The following is a 22,309-nucleotide window of genomic DNA, read 5'->3' as shown; positions in this document are numbered from 1 at the left end:
GTCAGCCATCTGCGTGACTGGGATAGGCTCCAATTCCATGCCCTAAACAAGATGCGGGACAGAAAGTGTTCTTTAGTCATGCCACGTGCTTTTAAATGTATTCTCAAGAGTCGCTTTGCCCAATGTCAGCTTGGCTAGGATGCAGCGCACCGCAACCCAAGTGAGAATAACTGATAAAGAGAATGGATTATTGTAATTTTTATGAGGGTTTTTGATGAGCTCTCATATAGTTTACTGTTTCGATAAATTGCTCAATAGTTGTTTATTGACTGTTGTTATTGTTAAGCGGCGGACACCCTGAACTGGTTGCTCGCCAATCGCAGGGTACACAGGGACGAATGACCATCCGCACTCCCACTCACACCTATGGGCAATTTTGATCATCTTTGGGATGCGAGAGGAAACCGGAGGATCCAGAGAAAACTCACACAGACACGAGGAGAACATACACACTCCACACAGGGAGGGCCGGAGGTGGAATCAGACCCGCACCCTCCAAACTGTGAGGCGGAAGGCTCTAACGAACGCTTCACCGTTATTATTATCATCGTCATCATCATCGACATCATCAGTATTATTATTATTATTCAAGTATAAAAAATGCTTTGAGGGCATTGAAACTCTTGAACAAGTCTTCATCATCCTGCTCTATTTCCTTGACTGCCTATTTCCAGACCAACTTTGGTCATTGGTGTGAGCAGTTAAAGTGTTATTGTATACACTCCTCAATAATCTTAAGAGGTATTTACATACAATATGTTCACTATAAACAGTTGTGTGGCACTGTCAGATAGAATTGTATGAAGTTTTTACAAAAGGGCTTTTTGCTATTTCCATTCCTAAAATGTAATCTGGTTTACTTATGCAGCTGGATGGCACAAATCAAAGCATTTCTTCCCGGGGATCAAGTGCAAGCGGAAAAAGAGAGCGAGAAAGAGGGATTGAAGGGGGGGGGGCGGGGGTCGTAATGTTCAAAGCATTCAAGGTCACTCTTGAGGGTCAATTCCTGCGCCTACTCCACTGCCTGCAGAAAGCTAACAAAAGGGGAAGGTTAATTCGTAACTGTCAATTGACTTTCCAATGGCTTTCATAGAGAGGTCATTAAATATGCAGTTTAATAATAACGGTAATTATGCTACTTTATTTGTTCCCACCAGGCTTTTAGCATAGAAGCTGTGGTGTATAATAATTGGACTGGTACTTGCTTCTCTTTAGCACTGTGTTTTCTCTGAAATACAAAATGACAGCCAACCATTTCCTGCAACCACTCACATAAAAGAACTCCCACCACTGGATTTTCCTCTGATTGGATCAAAGCTTTGACCTGTGTTGCCAGGTGACCTTTACTGATCCCATTGGAGGGTGCAGAGGGGTGGGGCATTGTCTGCACACCTGGGAATTGCTTCAATGGAGGCATATTCGGTGGCTCAAACCTTGGCTTTTTGATGCTGCCACATGGGATCTGACACTTTCCTGGTCCTGTGAATTAAAGAATGCATTGGCTTGTTTCCACCCATCACTGCTGCCACTTGCATTAATTATTATCCATTCTTGTCTTAAGGAGTTATGGGGTCTTGCTAACTGTTTCAGAGTACACAGCGAGGTGGTGGCAGCCGACCATGAAAGCCAGCTGGCGACAAGGTGGCTCAGCTGGGAGTGCTCAAAGATCCCAAGAGAAAAAGAAATGTTCGAAGAGGACACTCCAGGATGCTGCAGGATGACGAAGACCAGCTGGACAAGAGGCGGCCTGACCGAAGACTATGAACTACAGCCAAAACAAACATCAAATGATGTTGACAGTTCCAATTTGTTCAGTAAGTTAATGAGAGACACATTACTGCAGTGCTCATTCCTTTAAGCACCAGGAAGAATAGATGTCAGTTAGACCAATACGTAATTTTATAGGTAGTTTTTTAGTCAACTCTGTAGATAGGTAGGTTGGTTAGTAAGTTGGAAGATACAGGTATAAAACACAAAACAATCTGTGTAGAGGGATAGCGCAAAAGCAAACCCTAATGTTGATGAACATTGGTGGAATGTGGGCCAGGGGGTTGCAAGTATTAACTTTTGGCTGTTATGCTCACTATATAGCAGTGCTTCTCAAATAGTGAGGCGCGCCCCCCTTCGGGGGCGCGGTGCTATTCCTGGGGGGGCGCGTGTGACCCTGGGGAACAGGCTTTTTTTTTGGCAGTACTAGAATAAAGTGTAATTGCGCGTTTACTACAGCAGGGGGCAGTGGTGCTCTCATTGTTACTTCTGTGACGTTTGCGACAGTGCAACATTTTACGACTTACAAGACAAGTTAGGATAGTCACGGTGGGGAGGGGGGGCGCGAATAGTTTTCTTCTTGCTAGGGGGGGGCGTAACAGAAAATAATTGAGAAGCACTGCTATATAGCAAACAGTATCCTAATACTCTACTGTATTTCATCCTCTATGAATTGAAATTAGGACAGTTGACTAAACTTGCCTAAAATTTCTGATTCATTATCCATGTTTGTATTATTAACATTATAATTTTGTCTGACAAAAAAAAAAATACAATGAATGTGTGTTTTCCCACATTTATTGTTTGACAATTCATCCTTCACCGTGCAGAGGTTGCAGGTTTGGTTCCAACTCCGGCCTTCCTGTGTGGCATTTGCATGAATGAAGTTTGGATGAATGTGAAAGCATCTGCCCATTAAATGGGCTGTACTTTGGGACAGACGTGGGCTCATCATTCGACAGCAACTAATATTTTTAATCACCCCAAAAACAGTGGCAGAGATTTGCCGCTGCAAGTGTGAATAATACAACGCAAGCTTGCACAGCAGAGTTGATCCTGCCCCCATCCTGCCATGTGCATGTTGTAATGGAAAAGCAGCAGAGGCCATGTGCTGTGGTGCTGGGCATAGTGGAGTGGTGTGGCGTGGGGCTGATTGGTGCTAATGGAAAAGCGGCATAAGAGTTTCCATCATCATTATTGTACTTATGGACAACAACATCTGCGTCTCTGGATTATTATGGTTCGGAAGTGTCTGTGGGCAAATTTTCCATCTGTCGTTTTGAAAGCCTATGTCACTAACATCAGTCTATTTTATAGTGCAATAATCTGCGTCCGTTTGTTATTATTATTTTTTTGCATGATCCATAAATGAGAGTGGGTTTACAGAATTCTAAATTTGGGGAGTGGGGATACCATTGACAAGTTGGTTAATGACAATGGAGAAGATGCAGTGCACAAAGTAACTCTGAATCGTTAGTTTTTCTCAGCATGCTTGACTTATTTTCTATCCCTCTATCATCACCTAGCTTCTACGCCAAATCCAGATGACTTTCTTATACCTCATTTCTCACTCTTTCGAACTGTCACTAAGCTGTTTGGCGATACCGTGCAAACCTCATTCCTAGAATGCACACAGAAATACTCTGTGCTCCAACGTCAGCATTTCTTTATATGGACTACTACAAGGTATATACACACAGACACACACACACACAGAGGCACAGCAGACACCCATGCACACACTAATACAAACACACACACACACATACAAAAGTTGAGTGCAAAGGAGAAATGAGAATGTGAGGTGAAATCTGCTAAATCGGCCAAACTCAGGAATGTATTTTCATTAAACAAGTTTGTTTTGAGGGGATTGGTTGCTGAAGGAGAAAGAGAGGTTACTCTAAGGTATCAGAAACTGTGACTGCAGTGCTGTGTGGGAATTTGATTTGGGGGCAGAAGAGAAGTTTATCAGCTAGCTGAGGATGGTTACAGCTTTTCCTGCTCCTGCTTGTGTGTATCTGTGTGCACGCTAATGTGTATGTGTGGCTCACCTCCGCCCAAACCATAATACGTCTTGATCTCACCCAATCCAACCCACACGTCTCTTTGTTTCTAGTCAGTCTCCAGAAGAGGTAATTACAAAACAAACAGACAAAGGAGTCTTACGGAAGAATCTAATAAGAGTACACGTCTCACCCACTGTTTCTCTGTCAAGTTGCAGAAGCAATCATTTTTCTCTCAAGCACAATGTTTTTCTTCTCGATTCGACCCAGCTTGTCAACGTACCACATGCAATATTTTAACATATCATAAAAAAAGCCTTACTAGAAAGTAGTCAAAGTACAAAACACTCATTACAACTAAACCATATTTTTTAAAAAAAGGTAAAGACCCAATGATTGTCACACACACATCTGGGTGTGGTGAAATCTGTCTCTGCATTTAACCGTAAATTGAAGAGTCAATTGCCTAAGGTCTCACAGTTCAGAATCCAAACAAAATTTTGGACCAAAAAGAAGCACATCCATCAGATTCCTGCAGACCAGAGCTCCAAAAGCATGAGTAGTCTAAAGTTAAAGTCCCAATGATCGTCACACACACATCTGGGTGTGGTGAAATTTGTCCTCTGCATTTAACCCATCTCCATGTGATTTTGATCCATCCCCTGGGGGAGAGGGGAGCAGTGAGCAGCAGCGGTGCCGCGCTCGGGAATCATTTGGTGATCTAACCCCCCAATTCCAACCCTTAATGCTGAGTGCCAAGCAGGGAGGCAATGGGTCCCATTTTTATAGTCTTTGGTATGACCCGGCCGGGGTTTGAAACCACAACCTTCCAGTCTCAGGGCGGACACTCTACCACTAGGCCACTGAGCTGGTCATTTTAGTCATTTGGTATTAATTCTTGAAGGAGGTTCAACAGTACCAAGGCGGTGCAACTGAGCGAAGCGCCAACTGTCTGAGAAAAAACAAAACATACCTCAGAGAGGATCATAACCAAGGGTTGGCCAAACCTTTTACCAAGAGGACCAGATTTGGTGAATTTGCGTAGGGGCCCGACCACTTAGCGTCCAGTATCTTTTAACTTTTCACGGCATTCGTCACCTAGTTTACACATTTCCACAATGCCACTTTCCACTTGTCTTGAAAGCGGTGGCTTTCACTGTCAACTTTACTTTTCTTCGCTACAGTCTTAATTTTAGAAATCGGCTGGAAAGGGCCACTCATGGGTCACTCAGCGACGGGTTCAGTCTGGCACCTAACACTGCTTTGAGTGTTCGGAGAGGCAAAACGCGTTAGGAGCGTATTTCCGAAAGCATGAAAGAGTGCGGCCGCTGGTCTGTTGCCACCTTCTGGTGGAATATAAAGAATATTTTTATTTTACATTTTCTACTGTGGTGAACAGTTTGACGGACCAAACATTATTCATTTTCTGGCAGAGGCTGTGGACTGTTGGAAATTTAAACACGGGCCGCATTTATTGCTTTTCGTACATTACTTGTTAAATGTTGCCCATTCCACATCCATTGCAGTCTGATCGTACTAAAAGGGGATCCCCCCATCTACAGCCCCTTCTCAAGGTTTCTCATTTTTCCCCAGATTTTTTTTATTTATTTTTTTTTCCCCTTGCTTTTCTATGGCTCAGGTTTGGGGAATGTGATTAATATTTGTCAACTGTGGGTATGTGAAGCCCTTTGAGATGTTTCTGTGATGAAGGACTGCATAGATAAATTTGACTAAAATTGAATTTAACCCTCAGGCCGGGCTTTGGACATGCCTTATCCTGACACTGCTTTGCTGTATATATTGTGTTGCCCACTACACAGAGAACCAGACCTCACCTCACATGTGAAACGTAAGAGTGAAATGAGAGAGCAAAAATACTCCATCTCCTCATTTGGTGATACGTTGCCTGGCTCAAAGGAACCTTAACTGGCTCAAGTGGTACTCAGAACATGATTCTTCTGTTTTAAAATCTAAAATTTCAAATGAACTACTGCTGCAATTATGTATACATAAAAAATGAAATACGTTCACGATTCATTGATGTCAAGTTTATTTACTTAGCCCTTAATCACAGAGATGTATTTTATGTTCGGTCACAGAATTCTTAAACAAATTCCTAGATAAAACCAAATGTCCCCTACTGCCCCAACCGTCCCCTCCGATCCTCCAATACTTCACGTCTGACAGTCCCAAAATCCAAACTCAAATCCTTCGGTGACAGAGCCTTCTCCTGCACATCACCCCGACTCTGGAACTCTCTCCCCCAGTCTGTCTGTGACTCACCCACACTCCCCATATTTAAGTCCTGTCTAAAAACTTACCTCTTCTCCCAAGCTTATGACCTCCCCTACCCATAACTGGTTTCCTCTTTTTAAGTTTATCCGATTGTTTCCCCCGTCCAAACCCCCCCCCCCCCCCCCCCCTCATGTATGTCTTTGCCTTGTTCCCTGTAAGCGTCTTTGGGTTCTTGAAAAGCGCTATACAAATTTAATGAATTATTATTATTATTATTATTATTATTATTATTATTAAATGAATAAAAAAGAACTTAAAAAATAAACACGAGTATATATTGGTATATAAATACAAATATATGATCCTATAGAATCACATAAAATTAAACATGGAGGGGTCGTCACAAAACGAAATATGTTGGTTTTTAAAAGTGCTTGGGACAAAATGGTTAGTGAATAGTTCTTTTCTGTATGAGGGCACCTAAATGTCACAGTAATAATATTCAGTTCAAAACACAAGTTGTTTCTCTCCTGAGGTGTTCTTTTTCTTCTCTCCTATTTTGCTACCTTCCTTGTCACCTTGAGGTGTAGCAGCAAGTGATGGATGATATTTCGAGAATGGGTTAGTGGAGAAAGTTAAGGATGAAGGAGAGTCAGGAGGGAATTTGAGAAAGATGACAAGCATAAAAAGAGTAGACAAACTAAGAGTGACAGGATGGTGGGTGTTTTTCTTTTTAATTGTGGTTTCTTGCATAAGACTCATAGAGTGGCTGCGCATAGCTGATAGCACAATTGGCACATGAACACACATTATATACGCAAACACACGCTTCCTCTTGCTCTGCTTGCTCTATGTGGCAATCACCATGGTAACAAAATGTACAGAACACAATCGGGTGGGATATTTTTAAGTTTCAAAGACATGGAAAAAACAACGCGGACAACAAAGGGAGGAAGAGAACTAAGGACCAAGAGAGACAAGTGAGCGAGAGAACGTAAGACTAACATCAATGTAAGTGCAAGCAGATGAAAATCTGAGGTGTGTGTGTGTGCATGCGTGCGTCTCCAATGTCACAGCCCAGACCTATCTGTATAGAAGAGAAAAGGTGATAGTGAGGTATGGAATATTGACAATGTATGAAGAATCTTCAATATATCCTTTTTAATCATTTCAACCAAGTTTCTGTAATTTCCAGACTATAAGATGGGACTTTTTGCACAATATTTGAACCCTGCGGCATATAGTTAAGTGCGGTTTATGTGTGGGTTTTTCATGATTTTTATGACATTGTAAAATGATTTGTTGTGGTTATACAGGTTATAGATATAAAAAATGAGAAATAGTCCAGTGCATGTCACATATGAACAAAACGGGATTTTCCCCTAATTTTAGCTGGTGCGGCTTATATTCACGTGTGGTTTATAGTCTGGAAATTACAGTAATTAAATTATTTATTCTTAATTATCACAACTGCAACTGTAGGTGTAGGATGTCAGTCTGAAATAAATCTGTCAATGTTTTTGCCTAAAGTGTAAAACAATTCTGAGGATAAGCTTCTGTAGTGCATCCCCCGTCTCTCTCTCTCTCTCTCTCTCTCTCTCTCGCTCTCGCTCTCTCTCGCTCTCTGTCATGAAATGCGGAATAAAGGGAGTCACACAAGTGTAAAATACAAAATGCTTGAAGTTCACTTATATGACGCGTAAAGTGAAGAAAGGCTTGATGCTTGAAAACTTAAAATCACATACAGTACAAAATTATTTTCATATGCTTTTTCCCCATTAACAGCCCATAGTTGGTTTCATATATTTTTTTGGTATAACTTGGCATTCAACTTCAGAGTTTGTATTGTGACACCCATGTCAGTATATTTGCAACAATAACTTCAATTGCATGGAATCAGATGATTGTTTCTAGTGTGTTGCTTTGAGACTAGCTAGGTGCATATCTTCATGTACACTTCACCTTGACACCAGCTGCAGTTTTAGTTTTTCGGCCAATGTGCTGCAATCAGTTTTTTAGCAAACTTGGACCTGCTGAGTTCAATTCAAGAGGCCTCATGTGGACTGGTGTCAATTGAAACCATTTCAACTCCACATCTGGGCTGAACTAAAATCAGACAAGAAGGTCGCAACAAGTTTACTGACATTGTTTTTTGTTTTTGACAAACAACTGCAGATGACAAACTAGTGTGGTGAGCAGCTGAAAATTGAGCTCAGTGGGTTTTATCATGGCAGTATGCTTAAAAAGATAATTTGATGATCTCTATGGTTTGCTGGATTGGGCTCAGTGAGTTTTACCGTGACAATATGCCTAAAAAGATAATTTGAGTATCTGTATGGTTTGCTGCCAGGTTAGACTACCACCTCCACTATCTTCTTCCAAACCGTCCTCGTGCTCATTACTTTGCTACCTTATTAATTTCTGTCAGCTGGTTTTCTCTGCCGTTTAGCGATACTACCAAATCATATTATGTCAGTCATGGATTATGTGTACCAACAGCCTATCGCGTTGAATAGGAAAAAAAAGATCAAAGATGTTCCTACAATCATATCGTTATGGCTTATGGGAGGTAGATGTGTGTGTGTGTGTTTGTGTGCGTGTTTGTGTGCGTGTGTGCGTGCGTGAGTTTATTTGAACATATGCACACATGTAAGTCTAGCATCTGTATGTGTGTGAGTGTTCATCCTGAGTTGTTGGTGAAATGATTTATTTTACTTCTACGATGTCTGTTAATCTGTTTTCCTTTTTTTTGCATTGTTAGACAAGGTCATAATGATTTGCATTATTTATAGCGTGATTTCCGAGGGCCACTTACATAATGATCTTCAGTTTATAACATTTTTTTAAATCAGTTTACCGCCTTTTTTATAACAACCCATTTTTGGAGAACAAAAAAGCAGACAGAACAGGGTTAGAATCTACTGTATATGTACGTATGTGTGTGTGCATGTGTATTTAATTGTATTCCATTACAGTGGAATGCCATCAATCAGTATATCATTTGTTTTACTGTCTGGTCAGAAACTATAGTGAAGCAAGAATAAGAGAAATAACTCACATGGGTCACTTACAATAAAGGACAAAGACAAATGACTTAGATTTAGTTAATATTTCAGCTCAGCCTGTACATTTAATTTTTAGCGAGGAAGGTCTCAAGGGATGCAGGTAAAATGACTACGAAAGGAAAATGATAACAGCGAAAAGAAGGAGAGGCTCAAAGAGGCAAAACAATAGAGTCGCGTCCTTGGTGATCAATGCGTGCGCTATTGTCTGTTGTTTTTCTTTGTCCTCAAGGACGAAGGAAGACGGAAAGTATAAAAGTGGTGAATGCAGTGTTCATTCCACCAGACTGGCTGGATTCTACTGTAATGGCTGCTTGTACATATATTGTAACTTCTTATGAATTCAGAAGTTAAATTTGTCTCAACAATTGTATGGTAAGAGCAAGCAATTTTGCCTTAGAACACAAAGGTTATGGTTCAAACTTCGGCTCAAGCTCTTTGTATGTTCTCCAAGTTATTGTGTAGGTTTTCTCCTGTGATTGACTTGCAGCCTGTCCTTGGTGTATTCTATCTTTCACCAGTCAGCTGGTATTATGAACAGAATGGTCTGTATTAGGAATTGTCAACCGGATGTCCGCGGCCCTCTAGTGGTCCGTGGCGGTATTGCAGGTGGTCCGCAAAATTGGAAATGGAAAATAATTGTAACATTTTACAAATAAAATGTATTTATCATTTAGACATTAATTTTCCAGTTAATCATTACCCATCCAAATTATGTCAAACGTGGCTGAAATTCCCCAATGGATGGATGTTTTTCCATCCATGAATCTTCTACCGCTTATCTGGGGTCAGTTCGCAGGGGCAGTGGATTTAGGACGGACAGCCAGACTTCCCTCTCCCCAACCACTTCCTCTAGCTCAATCTGGGGATCCCAAGGCCTTCCCAGGTCAGTCAAGAGACATAGTCCCTCCAGCGCATCGTTCCTGGAGTCTCTTGCCGGTAGGACATGCCTGGAACACCTCCTAATGAGATGCCCGAACCACCTCATCTGGCTCCTCTCAACGTGGAGAAGCAGCAGCTTGACTCTGAGTCCCTCACGGATAATGTCTCATGTCGAGCACAGAAGTCCAGTAATAGAACACCACTCGGTGAGAGGGCGGGCGTTCCTTCCAATCACGCCCTTCCAGGTCTCGCTGTCATTGCCCACGTGAGCATTGAAGTCACCCAGCAGAACGATGGAGTCCCCAGAAGGAGCACTCTCCAGAACTTCTTCCAAGGACTCCAAAAAGGGTGGGTACTCTGAGCTGCCGTTTGGTGCATAGACACAAACAACAGTCAGGACCCGTTCTCGCACCTGAGGGAGGCTACACTCTCGTTCCCCGGGGTGAACCCCAATGTGTAGGCGCCTTGCCGGGGGGAAATAAGTATGCCCACACCTGCTCGGCGCGTCTCATTGTGGGCAACTTCAGAGTGGAAGAGAATCCAGCCCCTCTTAAGGTCTTGTACCAGAACCCAAGCTGTGTGTGGAGGCAAGTCTGATTATATTTAGTCTGAACTTTTCTGCCTTGCGCACCAGCTTGGGCTCCTTTCCTGCCAGAGAGGTGACATTCCATGTCCCTAGAGCCAGCCTCTGTAGCTAGGGATTGGACCGCCTAGGTCCCCGCCTTTGGCTGCCGCCTAGCTCCCTCTGCACCCGACCCCTTTGGCAGAGGTGGTGAGCCTGGTGAAAGGGGAACCTACGTTGACTTTTCGGCCTGTGCCCGGCCGGGCCCCATAGGTGAAGTCCCGGCCACCAGATGCTTGCCTTTGAGCCCCACATCCAGGCCTGGCTCCAGAGGGGGCCCCCGGTGACCTGCGTCTGGGCAAGGAAGAACTGAGTCAATTTTTGTCAGTCACCATAAGCAGTCTATGAGCTGTGCTTTGTCTGGCCCCTCACCTAGGACCCTTTTGCCATGGGTGACCCCAGACAGCTTAGCTAGTTTATTAGGACACGCAAACCCATCCACCGCGATAAGGGGACGACTCACGGAGGGGCCAAAAATACAAAAATAAACATACAGATGGAAATAAATAGCCTGTATAAGTCCTCCTTCGGTGCAAAACATAATAATATTCTGCCAAAGCAGTGGTCCTCGAGTTGCTTCTTGGTTATAATCATGGTCCCTTGGACAAAACCAGTTGAAAACCCCTGGTCTATATGTATGTATGTACACAGCCGTGTGACGAAGTTCCGATAAAGTCTTGTATGCCATCGCTCTTTCTTAAAATGCTGGGTGCCGTTAGTTTGAGGTAGTTTTACACCAGAGGACTTGTGCATCAGCATTTTGGGGTAATTTGGGGGTGGTGTATGCGTGTGGTTGTGTGTATTCATCATGACTCGTGAATGATTGTTGACCGGGCCAACTTTTGGACCGATATTGGGCATTTGGGCGATTATTTGCATCGGCCTTACTCGTGATCAATTTAAAACTGTAAATTTAACCTATGATACAGCTGTTAAGTGTGGAATGGAGCAGGCCAACCAAATGAAGCTTGGACCAGAGTTTATCGAGGTGAAAAGGGTGGTGGAGGAGAGGATGAGGGTGACAAACAGGTAGGAGGACAAACAGGGAGGCAAACAGGCAGGAACAATCTGGCAAACAGGAAAACAGGGAGGAGCAAACAGGGAGGGCAACAGGAATGACTAACAGGATGATCCGACCGGGAGTGACACGCAGACAGGACTTAAATGCAAAACTGGTAACAAGAGGTAGGTGACGGCGATTACAATGATTACGGGTAGACACAGGCGGGGAGGGGCGAGAGCGCAGACGCGGGTCAGATGCAAACTGACACCATGACAACAAACAATGTGATACGAAGCTACAAGCAGGAGGAAGCGTGGATAAGTTCCACTCTGTGTGGCAATCGAGGCCAACGAGGAGCGAAGACCCGATAAGAGCTGAGTCCATCTCTGTCTGTTATGGAGCAATTACTTTCCCAAGAGATGCTGCTGAGTTCAAGAACTTCCTGCACTTTTAGTTAACTTTAGACGACATGCTGCACTTAGTTTTTGAGCTTTAACAAGGTTGTGTAAAAAGATGAACACTTAAATGATATTTACTTCATAAAACATCAGGTGGTATTGATTTGTTAAAATTTCCATAGAACTTGATAAGAAATGCTGCTGACCAAGTACTTTTTCGTCCAATTTTAAAATTAAGATATCATTTGTTAATAAATAAGTGAATGAATGGATGAATGAATGAGAAACATTAAAAAATGAGGTGTTTAATAAACATATGACCTTTTCGCCTTTAAATTAATTTAAGTGTTGTGTTTGTAAAAATGATGCCAACATTTTCCTTTATTCATCATCTTAAAATATCGATTATTGGCCTCCTTAACCACTAATAATCAGGATTGGCATGCTGCGCACAGGAAAGCTGCAGCCCAAATTCAAACCTCCAACCTCAGAACTGTGAGGTGCATGTGCTAACCGTTGCACCGCATTGTCCTAAATAAGGCCATCGTGGCAAGAATAAAAACAGCCAAAAAGTGTCATAGCAGACATGCAAAACCTCTTCACAGCAATGGTCACATCCAGTTCAGCAGCTTCAACCTCGCCACTATTCTCAATCAAACCATCAAACAGCACCCCCTCTTCTCTGCTCTCTCTTTTTACAGAGGCAGGAAGGACCTTGATGTTTCTCCAATAATTGGCAGTAGAGGTTGACTTTTATTCCTCTTCCCCCTCCCTCTTTTTTCTGTTTATCTTTTTTTTTTTTTGCTCTTCCTCTTCCTGTAGAGATGAATAGTTGGCCTAGGATCAAAGGCAGATCCAACCGGCCACTGTGGCCACCACAAAGGGGTGTTGGGTGCTGGCGTGGGGCCAGCTGCTGCACATGGTCACATAACCCTGGACAAGACATGCAGATGGGGCCAACAGAGTTCTTGTCGTCTCCGCCCCCCACACGCCTGTATACAAGAGGTCAGTGGCTAAATTATCAGAGCGTGTGCTTCCTGTAAAATGATCTAGTCACAAAATCCCTTTTGTTTCCATCTGGTAGGTCTTCTTATTTGTTTCTCTACCCCACTGACCGTCATATTTCCGTTTCTGCAGTTCTCACAAACTCGTCCTCTGTGTTTTTGCATTTTCTTTGCAGCTCAGAAATGAGGGTGGAAAACAACTCTTGAGGCCTATTACAAGCCAATTTCACAAGTCTCCATCAAATGTGCCATATACCAAGGAGATGCTCTGTCCCCACTGCTGTTCTGCATAGGTCTGAACCCCGTCAGCCAAATAATCAACAAGACTGGCTACGGATACCGACTCAAAAATGGGGCCACCATCAGTCACCTCCTATACATGGATGACATAAAGTTGTATGCCAAGAGCGAGCGAGACATCGATTCACTGATCCACACAACCAGGATCTACAGCACAGACATTGGAATGTCATCCGGACTAGAGAAGTGCGGTCGCATGGTGACAAAGAGAGGGAAGGTAGTCCATACAGAAGGGGTCTCACTCCCAGAAGGAACAATAACAGACATTGAGGACAGCTACAAGTACCTTGGTATCCAACAAGCAAATGGCAACCTCGATGAAGCCACAAGGAAAGGAGCCACAGCCAAATACCTACAACGAGTAAGGCAAGTCCTCAGAAGTCAGCTAAATGGCAAGAACAAGATCCGGGCAATAAACAGCTACGCCCTGCCAGTCATCAGATACCCTGCAGGAATAATAAGCTGGCCAAAGGAAGAGACGCAGACCACAGATGTCAAGACACGGAAGCTCCTAACTATGTACGGAGGGTTCCACCCTAAGTCCAGCACCCTGAGACTGTACACTAGCCGTAAAGAAGGAGGCCGAGGACTACTGAGTGTGAGAGCCACTGTTCGGGATGAAACAGCCAAGATCCATGAGTACATCAAGGAAAAGGCCCGAACGGATGACGTGCTCAGTGAATGTCTCAGACAATGGCAAACAGAGGAAGAGTGGCTAGAGACACCATCATGGGAGGACAAACCCCTACATGGGATGTACCATCGGCAGATAAGTGAAGTGGCTGACATCAAGAAATCCTACCAATGGCTGGAAAAAGCTGGACTGAAGGACAGCACAGAGGCACTCATCATGGCTGCACAGGAACAGGCTCTGAACACCAGAGCAATAGAGCCCAAGATCTACCACACCAGACAAGACCCAAGGTGTAGGCTGTGCAAAGAGGCCCCTGAGACAGTCCAGCACATAACAGCAGGGTGTAAGATGCTAGCAGGGAAAGCATACATGGAACGTCATAACCAAGTGGCTGGCATAGTGTACAGGAACATCTGTGCAGAGTATGGACTGGAAGCCCCAAGTTCAAAGTGGGAAGCACCCCCTAAGGTGGCAGAGAACGGGCGAGCCAAGATCCTGTGGGACTTCCAGATCCAGACTGACAAGCTGGTGATGGCGAACCAACCGGACATTGTGGTGGTGGACAAACAGCAGAAGAAGGCCGTTGTAGTGGATATAGCAATACCAAGCGATGGCAACATCAGGAAAAAAGAACTTGAGAAGCTAGAGAAATACCAGGGCCTCAAAGAAGAGCTTGAGAAGGCCTGGAAAGTGAAGGCCTCGGTGGTGCCCGTGGTCATTGGGGCACTTGGGGCAGTGACCCCCAAACTGGAGGAGTGGCTACAGCAGATTCCAGGAACAACATCAGACATCTCAGTCCAGAAGAGTGCAGTGCTAGGAACAGCCAAAATACTGCGCAGAACCCTCAAGCTCCCAGGCCTCTGGTAGAGGACCCGAGCTTGGAGTGGGAGACCACCCGCGGAGGGTGAGAGGAGAAATTTATATATATATATATATATACACACATACATACTATATATTTATATACAGACATATATCCATCCACACATATTACACACAAAAAATATATAGATTACAAGCTTTTAAAATCAGACCAATAAGTTTGTTCAATTATTGTTTGAGGGTCATCAAACTTGACAGACATGTGCCACATAAAATGATGTGACGAACGGATCTTACTCAAGGACGGATTGGGCCTTCTGGTGGGACACGCCCAGAACTCCTTACCAGGGAGGCGTCCAGGAGGCATCCTAATCAGATGCCCAAGCCACCTCATTGGGTCTCTCTCTACGCAGAGGAGCAGGGGCTCTACACTGAGTCCTTCCCGGACGACCGAGCTTCTCACCCTATCTCTATGAGAGAGCCAACACACCCTGCGGAGGAAACTCATTTTAGCGGCTTGTATCCGGGATCTTGTTCTTTCAATCACGACCTAAAGCTCGTGACCATCGGTGAGGGCAGGAACACAGTAGATCGACTGGTAAAGCGAGAGTTTTCCTTTTTCAACCATTCAATTATCTGGATTTTTTAGGGGTTTTTTTTCAATTATCTGGATTTCTTAATTGTGGTTAAAATGAAGGTACTATGCATCAGTGCATTCTGGCAGGAGTTGACCCTCCCCCACAATATGAATACTTAGTGCCTTTTTTCCAGCTATCCACTGGCTATTTGGCACAACTGCGAGTTTATCAATGTTTACTACAAGCCCCATTTCTAATACCACAAAGTGCAATTACTGTAGCTAGCAAATACTGCCTTTAGTAATAATAAAAAAATCATCTTGGCTGGACGTCGCAACTTACAGAGTAGCTCTGTGTCAATATTTGAATTCCCAATTGTTTTGTGTTATTCAGACATCGGCGTTTCAACATATTACGGTAGCAATTTCAACATATTACGGTAGTAATAAGTTGTCTGTCAGTGGTACTGTGATCTGGACTTCCACACACAACACAGAGTGAAGCGGTCACATTGGATGACCCCATGGTCCATAGGGTCCACACGTCTGTTAGCCTGCTGGCTACAGAGAAAAGACTAGACTCTTCATGGCATGGAAATGGCCAGTGACGACTGGGTGAGATATATCCCAGGCACCGGAAGCTTTTAAGTGGATACATTTTTCGGCTGAAAAGCATTCATTAGACACTCCCTCAGCATCTGTAAGCTGAGGGAACGTCTTAACTACTTTTTTTCCTCGCCGTTTGAACAATATAAATAGCACCCGTGCTCTGTTTAAAAAGCGTAAATTGAATTTCCAACCTGATTGCTGCCAAACGAGGGTGTGTAGATTCATTAGCAAACCAATTTAGACCTTTTGATATGTAGCGCTTGTGATTTTTACAAGGTCACTTGGTATATAGTACTGTAGGTCATATACATAAACAATAATGCCACCTTGAGCAGTTGAGAGGTCAATAAAGCCAACTAAATAAAACTATACAATGCTTTAATGTGACCACCATGGAAAATAGATCTACCTCCAGCTCAGATAATGGTCCCTGTAATACTGAAAGTGGACTAATTAAAGCATGAGAAATAACTGTTCAGCTCCTCGAATAGGGTCAACTGCTTGACTCTGTAGCTCAAGAGGCAACTGTTGCCAGTTAAACGGCATGCTATTATGAGCACTGAAGGGTAATGTTGTTTTTCTGTAATAATGAACATTATTTTCACTTTAATGTGCGCCTCCTACGGAGAAAATAGGCCTGATCTCTCCCTTTGTGGTTGCGCCAACTGCTTACTTCCACCACCCACACAACACATTTTCCCAGGCAACAATGTTCCTCCAAAGTTTACAAACAATATGCCCAAAGCACTTAGCAGTGGCCCCGCTTTCCGTTTCCTGGCTGGAGTTGAAATGAAATGGTAATTTTGACTTGAGGAGGATTTCAAAGGGATGCCCTGTACTTTTCATCTTGTTGCATACCACGAGCTCGCCAACACAGTCATGTTGGGAATTGAGACAAAAAAAGAGAGAGAGAGGCGAAAAAGGTGTTGCATTTAAAGTTTTTTTATGTTCTTCGCTCTTACCCCCCACCCCCCAGCATCTTACCACAGAAAAAGAAACAAAGCAGTGTGAAGATCTTTTTCCCAGATGGACAGGACTTATATAAACATCCACCCACAACTCGGGGAATATTTGATGTGTCATCATCTGAAGATTGTTTCCTGGTATTTTACTTTTTCAAGTCCCAAGTTTTTTCTTCAAAGAACTTTGGGGGTGTTGTGTGTGTAGAGTAGTGGTCTCTCTTCCAATCTGCTTTTCATAGGAGTGCTTGTCTTTATATCTTAGTACTTTAAGTGACTAACACCCTTGTGAAAAATGCTAGGAAATCTGTAGTGATGAGAAAGGCTGAGGATGAGAAAGTTCTTTTAACTGTACTGAAAAAAATTAGTTATTTTTTCACCAAATTATTCATTACTTCTTTCATTTCATGGATGAGACCTGATATTCACATTCACTCTGTAACGCATTCATTTACCGATGTACACTAAAGTACACAGTCATTCTTGAGAGATGAGGCTTTACTTTTAGTGGTAAATGCACTGAAATTGCGGCACGGTCCTCCTTCTTTGATATTGACAATTTTACCAAATATTGCTAATTTGTTGCATTCAGAGAAAACAACTCAACTAAATAAGCAATAAGCTACATGCGGTCACTTGCATCATTAAGAAAAACTAAACGAAATTCTTCTGAATTTTATATCCCTGGTGAAGAATTTAAAATGGAATCCCGGCAGACTTTTTGTTTTTCCTTCCTTCCCAAAAAAAGTGCGGCAGTGAGCAGTCAGCCTCACCTCAATCCCGAGAATCTCAGTTCCTGTTTTATCTGATTTCATGACTTCAGTATAATGTTTTCAGAGACTTTCAAGACGATATGCTATTTTTTTCTGTCAGGCTAATAGTACTTAGTACTTAATATTTGCAAACTCGGACAATTAATCGCATGAAAAACAACCCAATTTGAACTGTCTAAAAAAAAACTTTTTTTTTTTTTTTTGCTAAACCACCCAAAGTTAAGTTGAATTGAGCGTACTTCCTGGGTTGGTCCAATTTTTGACCCAGCAGTTTTAAGGGTGGGTGTTCTAGATATGTTAGTGAGCTGAAACGGTCCGTCTAATGGACTGAGAGTTTAATAAGCACTTGATCCGGATAGGGATGGACAGTTCCGTCACTGGGACAGATATTCCCACCTTTGGTCATTACTGCAATGCACACCTGCGACCCTCGTGAGGAAAAGCAGTTCAGAAAATGAATATAAGTTCAATCCTCACACCAAAAGCGCCAGCGACATCGACGCTTAAAAAATACCCCAGCACTCGAACGGCAATGGCATCGGGCCCCAATGGGAACAGGTGCCAGTGGCCGGACTTAACAGTAACCGGGGAAACAAAATGGCAGGTCCGGTGATGATACACTATCTCATTTGAGTCAGCAAATTATAAATTGATGAATAATTTGCCATCCCCACTCGAACAAGTGAACAAAACCATTCGTGGACAGCTCAAGGAATTAGCATGCAAGACAACATACCTTCTAGTCCAGGTGGAGGTGGCATCAAGCATCCACCTGAGGGGCGTTTATCTGCTCCCACACATCCTCACCCCTGTTGTTCAAAGTATTCTGTGGCGCATCCACATTAAATAAGTTGACATTCAGTCTAACATACGACTGCTAGATATAGACAGTAACTTCTACTAACACACGACTGCTAGATATAGACAGTAACTTCTAAAATAATCCGTCTGGACCCGCCCCACCCCACTCTCAACTAAAAAATGTTTGAATGCCATTGAGAGAGGGACAAAGCTGTCAACTGATCACCTATTGGTGGTGCGTTGGTCTGAATTATAAGGGAGGAAGTTGGTCAGGGCTGGCAGAATCAAATATATTGTGAATCTGTTGGGAAGAATACTCTGTCAGAAGTGACATTTGACAGTGCCCCACTGTGCTACCTGAATATGTTATAACATGATAGAGTATACTATCAATCCTGGAAATAAAAATAGTCCTCTATTGTGTACACGGGTGGACTGGATCTTTACATTTGATTGCCAGGAAGCCCTGAAGAAAGTCACAGAAGCTTTGTGTAAAAAAAAAAAATAAACAACTTGTCATTATCACTTACATTCCCCAGCTGGTGGGTGGGCAAAGGTTAATTGGTGTTGATTAGCTGTCTTATTCAGTGGAAGGGTCCACAAAGGAAGACGTGCAAAGGTCACGTGCAGACTGATGTGAAATTAGAGTCAAGTGTTCTGCATCTTTTAGGAGATTGGGCAACAGATAAGGAATACTGACACAGCAACATAAAATCAACTGGACTATAAGCCGCTACTTTGCACAAGCTTTGAACCCTGCGACATGTAGTGTGGTGCGGCGTATATATTGATTTTTTTTGTGATTTTTGTGATGTCTAATACACTTATACATTCATTAGCAAGAAGGTTGTGCGGCACCGCCTTTATCGGAGTAGGGCTATGTGACCCGACACGTTCACTGAGGAGAAGAGTGGCATGTTGATCGCATGTCCGTCCGCCAAGCAAATAGCGCCGCACAATTGACAAGAGCAAGAGACAGAACGGCCATTACTGGAGAAAGGAAGCTTTTATACATAAACCCTCATAATGGGGGACAAAATAAATGCTCATGATGCCGCTTTTAAGTTAAAGGCAGTTGATTTGGCTCTTAACGAAGGAAATAGAGCTGCTCATGTACTGTGGAGGTTTTCTCCGGCCACTAGAGGGCACTGGTCTATTGTTGATTACATCTTGGTGCGTCACCCTTTTCATTATTTTTTTCAGGGTCATGTCTCCTCCGGAGCTTTGTGTGTAGCTCGTATCGCATTGCCAACTTTACCCTTGTAAGTGGTCCCATTGTATTTAATATTAGTTGTGTGTTCCCTGCACATTAAGTTTATTATGGTCGTCGCTGAGAATTATACGTGTGTATGTTTGCAGAGGTCCTTCATCTCTGTCAATAAGCGTTATGTTAATAAAAAGTATGCGTCCCCAAAGAACCATCTCTTTCCTGACATTCTTCTTTATGTATATTCTCTTACAAATTGTAGTTAAACATTAAAACAACTGAGGCTTATATTCCGGTGCGGTTTATATGTATAGGAACAAAAGATTTTTCCAAAATTGTAGCTGGTGCGGTTTCTAATCAGGTGCGGTTTATCGTCCAGAAAATACTATAATTTAATCCAATGCTTGGCACTTTTTGTTGACTGTGGTGTTTTCGATGAATGTCCTTGAAAATTAAGCAACAAGCCGAAGTTAATGAGGTGTTGTATTGTATTGTGATAAATTTAGTATCGCAAATTGTAGTTCATTTAATTGTGATAAATATAGAATATGTTTCTGTAACCAGGTGAGGGGCCAGACAAAGACACGAGCCCCTTATGACGAACAAAATATATGGGTCTCGCTTTCCCTCGCCCGGACGCGGGTCCCCGGGGCCCCCCTCTGGAGCCAGGCCTGGAGGCGGGGCTCGAAGGCGAGCGTCTGGTGGCCGGGCCTTCGCCCATGGGGCCCGGCCGGGCACAGCCCGAAAAGGAAACGTGGGTCCCCCTTCCCATGGGCTCACCACCTGTGGGAGGGGCCAAAGGGGTCGGGTGCAGTGCGAGCTGGGCGGCGGCCAAAGGCAGGGACCTTGGTGGTCTGATCCCCGGCTGCAGAAGCTGGCTCTTGGGACATGGAATGTCATCTCTCTGGCTGGAAAGGAGCCCGAGCTGGTGTGCGAGGCAGAAAAGTTCCGACTAGATATAGTCGGACTTGCCTCCACGCACAGTTTCCGGTACAAGCCCTCTCGAGAGGGGCTGGACTCTCTTCCACTGGTGTTGCCCACGGTGAGAGGCGTCGAGCAGGTGTGGGTATACTTATTGCCCCCCGGCTGGGCGCCTGCACATTGGGGTTCACCCCGGTGAACGAGAGGGTAGCCTCCCTCCGCCTTCGGGTGGGGGGACGGGTCCTGACTGTTGTTTGTGTCTATGCACCAAACGGCAGCTCAGAGTACCCACCCTTCTTGGGGTCCCTGGAGGAAGTGCTGGAGAGCGCTCCTCCTGGGGATTCCATCGTTCTACTGGGTGACTTCAATGCTCACGTGGGCAATGACAGTGAGACCTGGAAGGGCGTGATTGGGAGGAACGCCCCCCCCGATCTGAACCTGAGCGGTGTTCTATTGTTGGACTTCTGTGCTCGACACAGATTTTCTATAATGAACACCATGTTCAAACATAAGGGTGTCCATGTGTGCACTTGCCACCAGGACACCCTAGGCAGCAGTTCGATGATCGACTTTGTAGTCGTGTCATCGGATTTCCGGCCGCATGTTTTGGACACTCGGGCGAGGAGAGGGGCGGAGCTGCCAACTGATCACCACCTGGTGGTGGGTTGGCTCAGATGGTGGGGGAAGATGCCGGTCCGACCTGGCAGACCCAAACGCTCTGTGAGGGTCTGCTGGGAACGTCTGGCGGAATCCCCTGTCAGGAAGAGCTTCAACTCGCACCTCCGGCAGAGCTTTTCCCACGTCCCGAGGGAGGCGGGGGACATTGAGTCCGAGTGGACCTTGTTCCGCGCCTCCATTGTTGAGGCGGCCGACCGGAGCTGTGGCCGTAAGGTCATTGGTGCCTGTCGTGGCGGCAATCCCCGAACCCGTTGGTGGACACCGGCGGTAAGGGATGCCGTCAAGCTGAAGAAGGAGTCCTATCGGGCCGTTTTGGCCTGCGGGACTCCGGAGGCAGCTGACAGGTACCGGATGGCCAAGCGGAACGCGGCTTCGGCGGTTGCTGAGGCAAAAACCCGGGCGTGGGAGGAGTTTGGCGAGGCCATGGAGAATGACTTCCGGACGGCTTCGCGGAAATTCTGGTCCACCATCCGGCGTCTCAGGAGGGGGAAGCAGTGCAACGTTAACACTGTTTACAGTGGCGATGGCGTGCTGCTGACCTCGACTCGGGACGTCGTGTGTCGGTGGGGAGAATACTTCGAAGACCTCCTCAATACCACCTACACGCCTTCCATTGTGGAAGCAGGGCCTGGGGACTCTGAGGCGGACTCTCCAATCTCTGGGGTCGAAGTCACTGGGGTAGTTAAAAAACTCCTCGGTGGCAAAGCCCCGGGGGTGGATGAGATCCGCCCGGATCTCTTAAGGGCTCTGGATGTTGTGGGGCTGTCATGGCTGACACGTCTCTACAACATCGCGTGGACATCAGGGACAGTGCCTCTGGATTGACAGACTGGGGTGGTGGTTCCCCTCTTTAAGAAGGGGGACCGGAGGGTGTGTACCAATTACAACGGAATTACACTCCTCAGCCTCCCTGGTAAGGTCTATTCAGGGGTGCTGGAAAGGAGGGTCCGTCAAGAGGTCAAACCTCGAATTCAGGAGGAACAGTGTGGCTTTCGTCCTGGCCGTGGAACAGTGGACCAGCTTTTCACCCTCAGCAGGATCCTCGAGGGTGT

This window comes from Syngnathus typhle, linkage group LG3, assembly GCF_033458585.1.
Source record: "Syngnathus typhle isolate RoL2023-S1 ecotype Sweden linkage group LG3, RoL_Styp_1.0, whole genome shotgun sequence".
NCBI lineage: Eukaryota > Metazoa > Chordata > Actinopteri > Syngnathiformes > Syngnathidae > Syngnathus > Syngnathus typhle.
Note: the sequence above shows the minus strand (reverse complement) of the source record.